General features: G+C 37.3%; 1 pseudogene; it reads right to left on the bottom strand.

Annotated features, from left to right (window-relative positions):
* LOC133256059 (large ribosomal subunit protein eL31-like) overlaps nt 1-13761 on the bottom strand; it is a 33164-nt pseudogene extending 19403 nt beyond the window's left edge.
* Between the last annotated feature and the right edge of the window lie 451 nt (nt 13762-14212).

The raw sequence follows: 14212 nt of genomic DNA on the forward strand, positions 1-14212 counted from the left end.
TTATATTTTTCAACATCCTAGGGGGACGGACAATTCCCTACCTGGGAATCAGAATTCCTCTAACTTGCAGTCACAGAAGTATTCTGAACGTAGAGTAAGACAGGGAACATAAGAAATCAAGGATTCTCATATTTTCCAATAGCCCATGCAGTGGCAATGATGGAAATACAAATTGTGCAACATTTCCTCCAGAGGAGAAAAAGTCAACAGTAAGAAGAAATTATATTGAACAAAACTCATGCTTTCAATCTAATTGGAAGACAGAAAATTTTAAAAGTCCAAACTGACTCTAAATAGAAAAATATACATCTGAGCACAGTTAGCTATCTCCTTACACTTCTGCACTCCTGCTGCCAGCCTTCATAGAGAACAAGTACAGTTGGCTATCATCAAAAAATCCACAAACAGCAAGTGCTGGAGAGGGTATGGAGAAAAGGGAACCCTCTTGCACTGCTGATGGGAATGTAAGTTGATACAGTTACTATGGAAGACAGTATGGGGATTCCTTAAAAAACTAGGAATAAAATCACTATACTACCCAGCAATACTACTTCTAGGCATATACTCTGAGGAAACCAAACTGAAAAAAAAACACATGTACCCCAATGTTCATTGCAGCACTGTTTACAATAACTAGGACATGGAAGCAACCTAGATGCCCATCAACAGATGAATGGATAAAGAAGCCATAGTACATATATACAATGGAATACTACTCAGCCCTTAAAAAGAACACATTTCAGTCAGTTCTAGTGAAGTGGATGAACCTAAAGCCTATTAAACAGAGTGAAGTAAGTCAGAAAGAGAAAAACAAATATCATATATTAAAGCATACATATAGAATCTAGAAAGATAGTACTGATGAATCTATTCACAGGGCAGCAATGGAGATGCAGACATAGAGAACAGACTTATGGACAAGGGTGGGGGAGAGGATGAAATGAATGGAGAGAGTAGCATGGAAGCAGATACACTAACATATTTAAAAGAGATAGCCAGTGGAAATTTGCTGTATGCCTCAGGGAACACAAACCTGGGCCCTGTAACAACCTAGACCTGTGGGTAAGGGCAGGAGGTGTGCATATGTACATCTCTGGCTAATTCATGTTGATGTATGGCAGAAATCAAACCAATATTTTAAAGCAATCATCAATAAATTAAAAATAAATATAATTTTTAAAAAGCTATATGGAAGAGATGAGATAGAAGTGTGCTCCAGGCTAAGATTGTTCTAAAGCCTTTACCACTAAGAGAAAGTTATCACCTAGGCTAAAAAATCATGCCATAGATCAAAGCACTGCTCACCGGGCAGGTACCTGACAGTGTCCCAGAAGGCAGCCAAGCCTTCTTAGTAAAGGAATACTCCAGGGGAGAGACGATGATATCATTGAGGGAGAAATACCTTCAGGAAAGAAGGTAGCAAAGGTAAAATGCAAGGGAGGTAGGTGGATTTAGATGCTGCAAAGGAAAAGGGAAGACAAAAAGGGCAAAAACTTGATTGCCACACTTCACTTCTCCACTCGGTGCTCTCTCCAACCAAGGGCTTAACTCACCCGTTCAAAGAAAAAGACTTTAAATGTGTGCTTCATGAATTAAAATCCAGCTATATGGTCTATACAAGAAACTCATGATCCCTAAAGGCAAAAATAAATAAATGAGAAAAAGATAAATGAGTACCAGCAAATGGGAAGAATGCAGAGATATTGGTGTCAGAGAAGTAGAATCAAAATATACAGCAACGACTGAAGTGACCTAGCAGCAGCAGCAGCAGCAGCAGAGTGATAAAGGATACGTTTCAATGTTAAAAGTACAATTCAAAGTAAAAACGCTAAACTTATGTAAACATAGTTATAAACATCAATGCACCTAAGAACAAAGAAATCACATTTATAAAGCAAATAGTAGAAGATGTGCAAAATCACATAGAAAGAAACGCACTAGTAACAGGAGAATGTACACACAGCTAAGTAGGAGACAGATCAAATAAATGAAAAATAAATAAGAATTTAGAAAATCTAAATAATGCAATCAATGAGGCAAACTTTTTGGACATATATTGAACTTTACATGCAGGTAATAAAGAATGAACTTTCTTCTTGAGCACACATGAAGACATTTACAAACATTAATCATACCGTAATTAGAAAAGAAAAAACTCCAGAAAGTTCCATAAAGTAGAGATATTACAAAAATCATTCAATCACAGTGCAATAACCTATACACACTAATGCATTTTAAGAAATGTTTTCTTTTATTTAAAAATTTTAAAACTTTTGATAGAGTCAAAGTAGAAAGAAATACAAAAATTAAAGAATTTCTAAAAAGCAACAATGATGAAAGCACTACATATTAGAATCTATATATTAGCAATCACTGAAACTTTTTCTATATCTTTTCAATGTACATTAAAGAACTGAGATAAATGAATTAATATCTGGGAACAGAAATCTAGAAAGAAATAATTAAACCAGATAAAAGTAAAGGGAAAAATAATAAAAGTAGAAAATAATGAGATAGAGAGTAGTAAAACAATAAATCTGATAATAAATAATCTCTTGGCTTATTTTTAGTTAAAAATATAGATAAACCCTTGGCTAACTTAATCAAGAAAAAGTGAGGATGCACAGATATACAAAGTAAGAAATAATTAGGGGAAATAACTATTTATATAGAGGAAAGTTTAAAAAATCATGAGAATGTTTTGCTGGCCTTCTCACAAATAAGCTTAAACATTAAATGAAGTGGATAATTTTAAAGGAGAAAAGTTTCTAAAATTAACCATATTAAAGATAGAACCTGGGCATATACCTGGACAGAACCTGAGCACATACCCAGACAAAACTATGGTTCAAAATGCTGTGAAAGATTTAAGGAGGGAGGAAAAGGGGATGACAGAGGATGAGATGGTTGGATGGCATCACCGACTCAATGGACATGAATTTGGGTGAACTCCGGGAGTTGGTGATGGACAAGGAGGCCTGGCGTGCTACAATCCATGGGGTCACAAACAGTCAGACACAACTGAGTGACTGAACTGAACTGATGATTCAAAAAGATACATACACCTCTACGTTCATAGCAGCAATATTTACAATAGTCAAGACATGTGTTATGTGTGTAAATCACTTCAGTCTTGTCCAATTCTGTGCAACCCTATGGACTGTAGCCCACCAGGCTCCTGTGTCCATGAGATTCTCTGGCAGGAATACCGGAGTGGGTTGCCATTCCCACCTCCGGGGGATCTTCCCAACCCAGGGATCAAGCCAGCATCTTTTACATTTCCTGCATTGGCAAGCAGGTTCTTTACCAGTAATGCCAGGTGGGAAGCCAGGACATGGGGACAACCTAAATATCTGTCAACAGATGAATGGATTGATAAGATGTGGTACATGTATACAATGACTCAGCCTAAAAAAGAATGAAATAATGCCGTTTGCAGCAACATGGATACAACTAGAGATTATCATACTAAGTAAGTTGGGCTTCCCTGCTAGCTCAGTTGGTAAAGAATCCAGCTGCAATGCAGGAGACCCCAGTTTGATTCCTGGGTCAGGAAATTCCCCTGCAGAAGAGATAGGCTACTCACTCCAATATTCTTGGGCTTTCCTGGTGGCTCAGACAATAAAGAATCCACCTGAAGTGCAGGAGACCTGGGTTTGATCCCTGGGTTGGGCAGATCCCCTGGAGGAGGGCATGGCAATCCACTCCAGTATTTTTACCCAGAGACTCCCCATGGACAGAAGAGCCTGGTGGGTTACAATCCATGGTGTCACAAAGAGTCAGATGCGACTGAGCGACTAAGGATGCACAAGTAAGTCAGAAAGAGAAAGATACCATATGATATCATTTATATGTGAAATCTAAAATATGGTACAAATGAACCTATCTACAAAACAGACTCACAGACGTAAGGGACAGACTTGCAGTTGCCAAGGGGGAGCGGAGAAGATGAGGGATGGATTGGGAGTTTGGAGTTAGTAGATGCAAACTACTACATTTAGAATGGAAACAGCAAGGTCCTACTCTATAGCACAGGGAATTGTATCCAATCTCCTGGGATAAACCATGGAAAAGGAAGAAAAAAGGAGATCAATTTTCCTAGAGAAAATTATCAAGGAATGAGCATGCAAAAAGCTACCAAGCCTGGATGATTTTACTGTCATCCAGAAACTTCAAATATTTTTCCAGAGAATTAAAGATGAAAGAGATTGTTCCAGTACTTATGAAGAAAAGACAATATTGATGTAAAATCTGAAGCTGTTTAAAAAGAAATTAGAAAATGCTATTATTTATAAGTATGGAGGCGAAAGTTCCAAACAAAATATTAGTGAATGGATTTAACAACATGTTAAGAAAATACTAAGCCATGATCAAGTGGGATTTCTTTCATAATTGCAAACTTGATTCAATATTAGAAGATCCATTAATATAATAAATCATATTGCTAGATATAAGGAAAAACCATACAATTACCTCCATAGAGGCTGAAAAAAAGTCTTAGGTAGAGTTCAATGCTTGTCTTTTTGGTAGGGGCATGGGTTAGCAGTGAAGAAACTAAACACATATTCTAGGATTAGGCAAATAAAATATGCAGTGGATGATGGAAGCCAGGTTTTTTATTGACAGAGAAGGAAGTTACAGTACAGAAAGGATAGAATGAACTTTGTGAGGCTGGGTAGTAGTTGTAGGTATCAGTGTGAATTCATTGTTTTTAATAGTTTCATTAGTGATTCTTAATTGAAGACAGTTTGCCCCCCAAAGGAAATCTGTCCATGTCTACAAACATTTGGTTTTTGAATCTGGGAGATGGGGTATGGCATCCAGTGAGAGGCTAGGGGCACTGCTAAACATAGAGAGCAGGTGCAAAGCACAGGACAGCACCTCCACCTCTCCAGCAACAACTACCTGATCCACTGTATTAATATCGAGAATGCAGAGGGTGAAAACCCTGAGATAGATAGATAGAGGTAGAGAAGCAAATATATCCTGATGTGCAAGTGTGGCTGAATGTGTAAATCTATTTCTTAGCTCTTTGTGCTGAGAGTGCCTTAAAACAATGACCCACTGAGAGCCCAAATGTTACTTTCTAATTACTAACAGGAACCACAGCTCCTCAGTGAAGTGGCTGCTTCCTGGATAGGGCATAATAGGTTCGTCTTGTCTGTGTGTGTATGTATGTACGTATCAGAAAATAAGAAGATTCTCAAAGAATGAAGGTATGTCAAAAACACAGAGGGGCCAGCATGAAATGGTTCACTGAGGCCAAATCTGGGATTATTTGGCCATCAAAATAAATAGTGAGAGTAAAGAATTACAACTCATTGAACAAACTAAGAGCTCATGACTTCTGTATAGAAATATGTACGTACATTCATATGTAACACTTACCTAAATGGAAAAGAAAGAAAAGCTCTTGCTTACACTAGAAAGTCAACCAATAAACATGATGGAATTAGCAAAATCATCATTGGAAATGTTCATAATAGTGCTTTATTCAGGCAGAAATCATCAGCTAGTGCTAATGCTAGGATATTTACATAGCCTCAAACTATGTTCCCACAAGATAGTTATTAGTTATAAAGGAAAAAAGTATTAATTTTACAACAAGGACCTGAAAGTCACCACCTTAAACAAGTGAGCAAAAAACAAACAAAAAAACCCCACCAGCACTGGGATAAATTGACATCATGTACCTCTTGATACATTGCTCTGAGAAGAAAACAATTTCTATGATATTCCTGGCCCAACATGCATATATTGAGTTGAATCATAAGAAAACATCAGACAAACCCAAAATGAAGGCCATTCTACAATACAGTAAGATTGTGCTCTCTAAAAAAATCCATGAATGAAAATGAAACCTTTCTGAGAAACTTTTTTAGATTAAAAGAGACTAAGAGATATTACATCTGAATGTAAGAACTGAGATTTTCTTTTGCTCTAAATTGCATTGTTGGTATAATTGGTAAACTGAATGAAGTTTATAGGGTATCTAATAGTATCAATGTTAATTTCCTGATATTAATGATTGTACTGTGACTCTGTAAGACAACTGTTTTAAGGTATGTACATTGAAATATTTAGGCATGAATACACCACCACCTGCAATTTACCCTTAAGCAGTTTTTAATGTATATATTAAGAGTTAGAGTGATAGAGCAAGTATGGTAAAATATCAACATTTAGAAAATCTGGAGAAGGGTACGTGGAAATTGTAATTCTAGAAAGTATTCTTGCAATCTTTCTGTAAGCCTGAATTTATATAAAAAATGAACAAAGATAGAAGTCTTGTTTTTCTGTCTAAAAGAATCTAAAAAATCCCTCTTTTTTTCTATGCATGAAAATAAATAACAAGTGAAATACTCATGCTTTATAAAATGATAAAATTAATATATTGTCAATATCCAATTAATGCAAAGTAGCAATTTTAGAAATAACTCCTTATAAAAGAATATTCATGTTATATCTTTGCCACTTTTAATGGCATCATTAAGGCCAGACTTTATTTATTGCTTAATATATTTTCTATCCTCTTGACTCAACACATTTATTGTTTCATTTTATTCCACACTTTTCGGTGATAAGTATTGACATTGAGTCAAAATCTATGGGTTTTTCTTTGAAAACTCTGGACTATATTTTGAAAAATATATCAATTTTAGGACCAAGGAGGCAAATGGATTGCTTAGTTGTTAAATAATCTTAATGAGATGTCAACAGCAGAAAAATATTCTCAATCCTCAGCAAGGTCTTCAGGTAATGAAACATTGATTTTTTTTTAAACCTCTAAAGTCATTTTGCTTACTGTACAGGAATTAAATGAAAAATAGTTATTTGTTTCCAAGGGCAAAATCTATTTTCAGATAATTTAATAATTAAGATTATTTATAATTTTTCTGCCTTTATTAGCTACTTGTTTTGTTTGCACTGTTGCTTTTGTTTTTGCACTGTTGATTTTTTGAGTAAACATCTCAGGTTCGTTTTTGAAGCAAGTCTCAGACCAAGACTGACCTGAATTAAATTGTTAGAGGGATTATACTTGTGGGGAAGCATCTGTATTTTAGCTAAAAATTGCTTCATGAACCAATAGACATGATGTAAGAATTTACTGTCCTAACTTATTTTTATTCTTTCATTTATTTAAATATTAGCGCAATTGAAATTACTTAGCCATTTGGGTCAAAGGTTTACAGTATTCATAAGAATTATTCAGAATCCAAAGTCTCTGTTCGTCCAATTTGAATTCTTTAGTTCTACATTAAAACAGAGCAAAAATTTAAAAAATCTGTTATTAAGTTGAAAGAATAGTAGTTGTCCATTGGCTTCAAAATCATGTTAAATAAGAATTAACACTCTATTTTGGGGAAATAGCAATGTGATTCTGAGAGGTGCAGATGAGCCAAACTGGGGTGTTTTCAGAATGTCATGGAAGCTCTACTCTCCAGATATAGAAACAATTTCTAGAGTATTCAAACTTTGGAAACTACTACTTCAGAAAAGATGAAAAGCCATGTTTTTCTCAGAAAATACCATAAATGTAGACAATTTTCACCTATTCTGGTTTCCAAATGGAAGCATTTTTGTCTGCGTTTGAGGATGATTAAGCATGTTTTAAGATAGAGTGAATTTTGGCCTTGTTTTGGACTCCAGGAGAAGTCACAAATGTGGTATTTTCAGCTAGTTTTGATCCTGGTTTTGACAGTGAAAACCCAATGGATCAGTTAACTATTGAATAAGAAGCTACTTCAAGATTTAGTGGCTTTCCACAAGAATCATCTATTAGTAAATGCTTCTCATGGCTATGGAAAAGATACAAAAGAGCAATCAGATCTACTCAGATCTTGTTGAGCGGTATAAGTCCCATGGTCAGTCCAAGGTCAAGGGACAGACCTGCAGAATCACAAGACTGAAAGTATGGATACTGGGAGGGATGAAGAATTGGGTCCAATAATGCAACCTATACAAACATGAGGAAATATCTGATAGATTGTTTTAGAAACAGTTCCTATTCTGCATATTACTTCCTCTCAATGTTTTTTTTTTTTTTTTTGATGATGAAAATCGTGTTGGCTCACCGAGTTACCTTATATCACCTTAGGGGGAGGACTAGCGTTTACAGAAATCATGAATGTCTTTTTCAGAACAATGGGGTATCAGATCATTAATAACTGATACTAATTTGGTGGCTAGATTTTAGGAGAGATTCAGTTTTTAATGTTCTTCAGAAGAAAGAATCTTATAACCCCTTTGCAGCAAAGAATATCAAGAAGTGATGAATTGGCAGGAAAACAGTCACTTCTAAACTATAGAAGTGGTAGGAAGCATGAGCTTCTAAGGAAGAATTTGCACAGCTGGATTCTGGTGATAAGACTGGTCCTCCCTCTGTTACAGTGGAACACAGGAACTGTCACCCCAAGGAAAACAGAAAGACAACCGCAAAGTGTCATCACCCAGAGGGCAGTCATTCTGATGGCTTGGATGTGGAGAAAGACCATTTTCAGGTTTAAGCATATTGCAAATGATTTTAGAATTGTACACGTTTTGTTTTCCATTTGATAAAACATTGTAAGTGCCCGAGATGGTTTTTTGCATTTCTAGCAAATACTTCTAAATTCTTTTTATTGTGGAGATAGAAATCTTGTTTTTATGCTTCAGTTGTCTGAATATGAACTGAATGCTTATAAGCTTATTATAGACACCCGAAGAGAGAGGGTTTACAGTGACAACACGTAAAGAATCTTAACAAAGGTGCTAATACAATGCAATGACAAACAGCATCCATTTCCAGCAGTGGTGCCGTAGTGATGGTGTGAGTTCACAGCATCTGACTGGTAACTGCCAACATGTTATCTGTCAAATCTTAGTCGCAGTTACAATTATTCAGAAGACATTGATTTTTCTCATGCTGACAGAAACATTTATCACTTTAAGATATATCTTATCTAAGCACATATTATACTCTGATTGTATTGGAAATCAAGATCCCTAGAACCTGAGATCTAGTCTACCCTTCCAGTATTTACCTATATGACCTGTGACAAGTCCAGCTTTCAGCTCCTCATCTATTGAAGGAGGGGGTAGGAAAAGAGAAATTCTTAGATTACTTCCAGCTTTAATATTCACTAACACTACTGTGCTGGTTCAGTGTTCATGGGGCATTCCCACTTGACCCACCCAGGATGTGTTTCATAGATCCTAGTGCTGCTTCAAGTAATAGGTAAACCATGATAAAACCATGAGCTGTAGATGGGTTATACTGTCATGAAAAAGCCCATGAAACCAATACTTCAAATATTTGAAAAATATGATATATATTTCTGTTTATGAGAAAAATACAAGGGAATTTTCTTATGGTCTTTGAACTAGTGGTTAATAAATGCAAAACACCCTCTTCAGTGACTGATCAGAAAGGGAAAGGAAGAAGAATTTGAAGATCAGCTGAATCATTTTCCTTCTTATTTTGGTGGATGAGAAAGGTAGCAGCTGTGTATTAGGACTTTGCTAAATTAGAGAAGAGTATCATTTTAACTGGTGTTTAGGGCTGGCACATATGAGTATGCACGTTGTAGGCCAGACAGTCCAGAGGATGTGGTTCCCTCAGTTTCTGACATGAATGTCCTCACAGAGTTGAGTAGCCCAGAGCCTGTTTGACTGTGGAGTCCCTGCAGCACAATAGCTTAACATGGCATTTCTGTGTACATGACCTCCCAAGAATCTACTGGGGTAGGATGAAAGTAGAGCCAGCTTCATGGGCACGTAACATGCAGTTGCAGAGGGTCTTGGGCTTACAAGGGCCCATATCGGTTTACTGCTCTGCTGTCACCATCTTTTTTTTTTTAATTAATTAATTTATTTTAATTGGAGGCTAATTACTTTACAATATTGTATTAGTTTTTGCCATACATCGACATGAATCAGCCATAGATTTACATGTGTTTCCCATCCAGAACCCCCCTCCCTCCTCCCTACCCATCCCATCCCCCAGAGTTATCCCAGCACACCAGCCCTGAGCACCCTGTCTCATGCATCGAACCTGGACTGGTGATCCGCTTCACATATGATAATATACACGTTTCAATGTTACCTTCTCAAATCATCCCACCCTCGCCTTCTCCCAGAGGCCAAAAGACTGTTCTTTACATCTGTGCCTCTTTTGCTGTCTCGCATATAGGGTCATCATCACCATCTTTCTCAATTCCATATATATGTGTTAGTATACTGTATTGGTGTTTTTCTTTCTGGCTTACTTCACTCTGTATAATAGGCTCCAGTTTCATCCACCTCATTAGAACTGATTCAAATGCATTCTTTTTAATGGCTGAGTAATATTCCATTGTGTATATGTACCACAGCTTTCTTATCCATTCATCTGCCGATAGGCATCTAGATTGCTTCCATGTCCTGGCTATTGTAAACAGTGCTGTGATGAATATTGGGGTACACGTGTCTCTTTCAATTCTGGTTTCCTCAGTGTGTATGCCCAGCAGTGGGATTGCTGGGTCATATGGCAGTTCTATTTCCAGTTTTTGAAGGAATCTCCACGCTGTTCTCCATAGTGGCTATACTAGTTTGCATTCCCACCAGCAGTGTAAGAGAGTTCCTTTTTCTCCACACAGTCACCAGCACTTATTGTTACCATCTTGAAATTCTTCATTTTTAAGCAGGGAGCCCAATCTTTTCATTTTTAACTTGGTACCAAACATTATGCAGCTAGTTCTGGATGGATGTGGGAACAATTATTTTAAAAAAAGGACTATAATAGCAGGAATGTAAAGAGGAAGGAAAGTTGCTTTTCAACTTCTGATATGCAAAAGAGATTTTTAAAGCATTATTTATTTATTTATTTTTGGCTGTGCTGGGTCTTCACTGTTGTGCGGGCTTTTCTCTAGTTGTGGCGCAGGCTTTTCACTGCAGTGGCTTCTCTTGTTGCAGCGGCTTGTGGACTTAGGGCATGTGGGCTTCAGTAGTTGCAGCCCATGGGCTCTGGCAGCTCGGTAGTTGTGGCATGCAAGCTTAGTGCTCCACAGCATGTGGGATCTTCCTGAACCAGGGATTGAACCCACGTCTCCTGCATTGACAGGTGGACTCTCCACCACTGAGCCACCAGGGAAGCCCCAAAAGAGCATTTTTACAGCAAGACTTGAAAGCCAGGATTTAAGACAGCAAACTAATTTTCTACTTTCTTTAGTAAATCAAAGGCCAAATTTGCAGGATTCAGATTATACAATTTTGCCATAAACATAGAAGAAATGATCTCTTCACATATGAGCAAATGTCTATTGTCAACATTTGTAATTATTTTATTTTATTTTGCAGTGTAATCAGTAACTTATCTGGGCTAGATAATACCTTGTGTTTACCTTTGGCATAAATTTACATAGACTGATATTCTGCCACCTGGCTTAGTTAAATTGATCCACAGATGTCAAACCAAATAGAAAATTTTCCTATGTGATTGTCATTCATATTCAAAAGATATGAGTAGCTATGTGTGTTTTGCATGAGTGTAAAATCCATTTCCCTGGTGGACTTGGACATTTTCCTTGATTATTACTATTTTTTTGATTCAAATAACCTAAAAGTGAGGACATTTAAGTTGATCATATTGAGTTGTATATTGTATACTAACATGGCCAGCTCAAATAGTCATAATCCAAAATGGATTTTAAAGCTGAAATTATTCACTTTATTTATATTTACCATTAAAACTCACAAGAAATGTGAATACTAAGAAATCTAATAGTCAATAGTTGTCACATTCCTAAAAAGGAGTTAGCTGTGATTATAATATTTGAATCTTTCCAGTTAGAAACTGAGTAGTACGTCTCTCATATTTTGAGGGAGAGAGGGGAGAGAGGGAAGCAGGGAGGGAGAAAGAATGGTGATAATTAGGTTAAGCAAGTTATTGACCCTAAACCTGTTGGTGACATGCCAGCCCTTGTGAGCGAGATGATTTCTTAGCCTCTGCAGTGTTGACATACTGGCATGAGGATTGGGCAATTCTTTGCTGGGGGGAGTGTCCTCTGCATTGCAAGATGTTTGGCAGCATCCCTGTCTCTACCCTCTGGATGTTAGTAGCATACCTCCTCTTCAGGTGTGATAACCAAAAACGTCTCCAGATAGTGCCAAATCACCATCAGCTGAGAACCACTGGGCTAGACTGACCTGAGGAGGTCCTGAGGGGGCTGGTCTGCTTAACACACAAAAGGAGGACAAGTGGTCCTCCTGGCTCCTCTTTCCTAGACTGATACCTTGATTCTGTACTTGAATGTTGAAGAGGTAACCCAGAGAAAAGTGAATGTCTTCCCGTATGTTAGAACAGTTAAACTAGACTGCTTATCCCAGGGCCTTGCCCAGATATGCGCTTTTGTGTGTGGTTTTTGTTGGGGGGGCATAAGAAATTATTCCAAGCTGGGGGTAGCCCCAGTCACCCATTCCTTCTTTATTTGCATGAGAACAAGTAATACAGTAAATGACCATGGTCTCAAAGAGCACTGATCCACAAACACACTGAGTTAACACCACAGCAACTTGTTTTCAGCTTCATTAGTGATTTTTTTAAAGGTCTATCCCCTAGTATGATGGCTCTACCTACATCGCTATCCTTTCTTTGCAGAATGCTTGGTTCAGAATGTTTGGAAGGATTTGAGAACTCCTTAGACCTCAGGGTACCTGAGAACTTGGAGATATAGTCCCCACAAAGTGATAATTTTTTCCTAAGATTTAGAACAACCACAGCCAACACTTAATTGTGCCTAGTCACTTAGAAAATTTGAATTACTTTCCCCACTTTCATCCATTTCAGGTCTTCAATAATTAGTTTGCCTGAAAATGAGTAGCAGATCATCCATTTTTAGGGCCTGTTGAGACGAGCCCTGAATTTGATCCCTGGGTCAGGAAGATTCCCTGGAGAAGGGCATGGCAACCCACTCCAGTATTGTTGCCTGGAGAATCCCATGGACAGACGGAGTCTGGCAGGCTACAGTCCATCAGGTTGCAAAAAGTCAGACATGACTGAAGTGACTTAGCATACATTATTTACTGTTGGTTCTATGCTTCTCTGACATTTGGAAAATATACTGACCAGCTCATTTAAAAAATCTTGCTGACCCATGGAAAGAAGAAAGAAGGTATAGATCCTTTTAAGCTGTAGCATAAGGAAGTGTTCCATAAAGATAACATTGTTCTGTGATTTAATCTGAGTGGGAAATGGTTGTATACCACTTCTGTTATGGGGGAAGAATATGTATCTAAAATTACCTATTTTGCTGTGAGGTATTTGTATAATTGCTTCCATCCTACAAAGAAAAATACTTTCTAAATAGATAGTGCAGAGGAATGCACTGTAATTACTCAAATATTCCACGATCAGACTAAGGCATGCTATGTAATATGATTTGCTCCTAAGATTTTGTTGCTTCTAATTTTATTTATTTTCTTTGTAAGATAGATTATTTAAAAATAAAGTTTTACTGAATATCTACAGGCTTGGTTAACATATTCATTTCAAAACACAGAATAAGCTTCCTTGTGTGTTAAAAAGTACCTCTTTATTTTACATGTAAGGAAATGCAAACAGGGAAGTGGAGAGATTTACCTAAACTTGCAAGGTGAGCTTAGGCGCTTTCTGCGCCCGGTGGCCGGCTGACAGTCCATATGAATGCCTCTTCTGTTTTTAGTGTCATCACTTTGGCTGCTTTCTGGGAGCAGCATGTGGGGAGGCTGTGTCCCTTTCCTCTTCCCCTCTGACTGATAACACATTGAGGTATCCCTTAAATTTTATATTCTGTGTTTGATCCCTGCCCACAGTTAGGCTCACAGAACTGGAATGTCAGGAAGCTGAGAGACTGAAAGTTATTCAATGTGATGAAAGGATAACAACATTTTCATTTTGATAAGAAATGAAAACTATTACCCATCAGTGCTTTGACTTAGTATCTTTAGGGTACATTCAAAAAAAGAAAGAAGGAAACATTGCAAATTAGGAGTCTACAGTTCCTTTCCCTATTCTGGCATTTGTTACCTATGTAGTCTTAGTAAATCATTTATTCTGGACTTAATCTCCATTCTTCAGTCTTGTTTCCTCTGGAAAGAATCCTAAAACATCATGATCACCGTCAGCATGCCCATGACTAATAATCACTACTGTTGGTGGGAGTATGGGAAAAAAGAGATTCTCACTCACTCTTGGTTGCACTATAAAAAAACCTTC

This window comes from Bos javanicus, chromosome 2 (assembly GCF_032452875.1).
Source record: "Bos javanicus breed banteng chromosome 2, ARS-OSU_banteng_1.0, whole genome shotgun sequence".
NCBI lineage: Eukaryota > Metazoa > Chordata > Mammalia > Artiodactyla > Bovidae > Bos > Bos javanicus.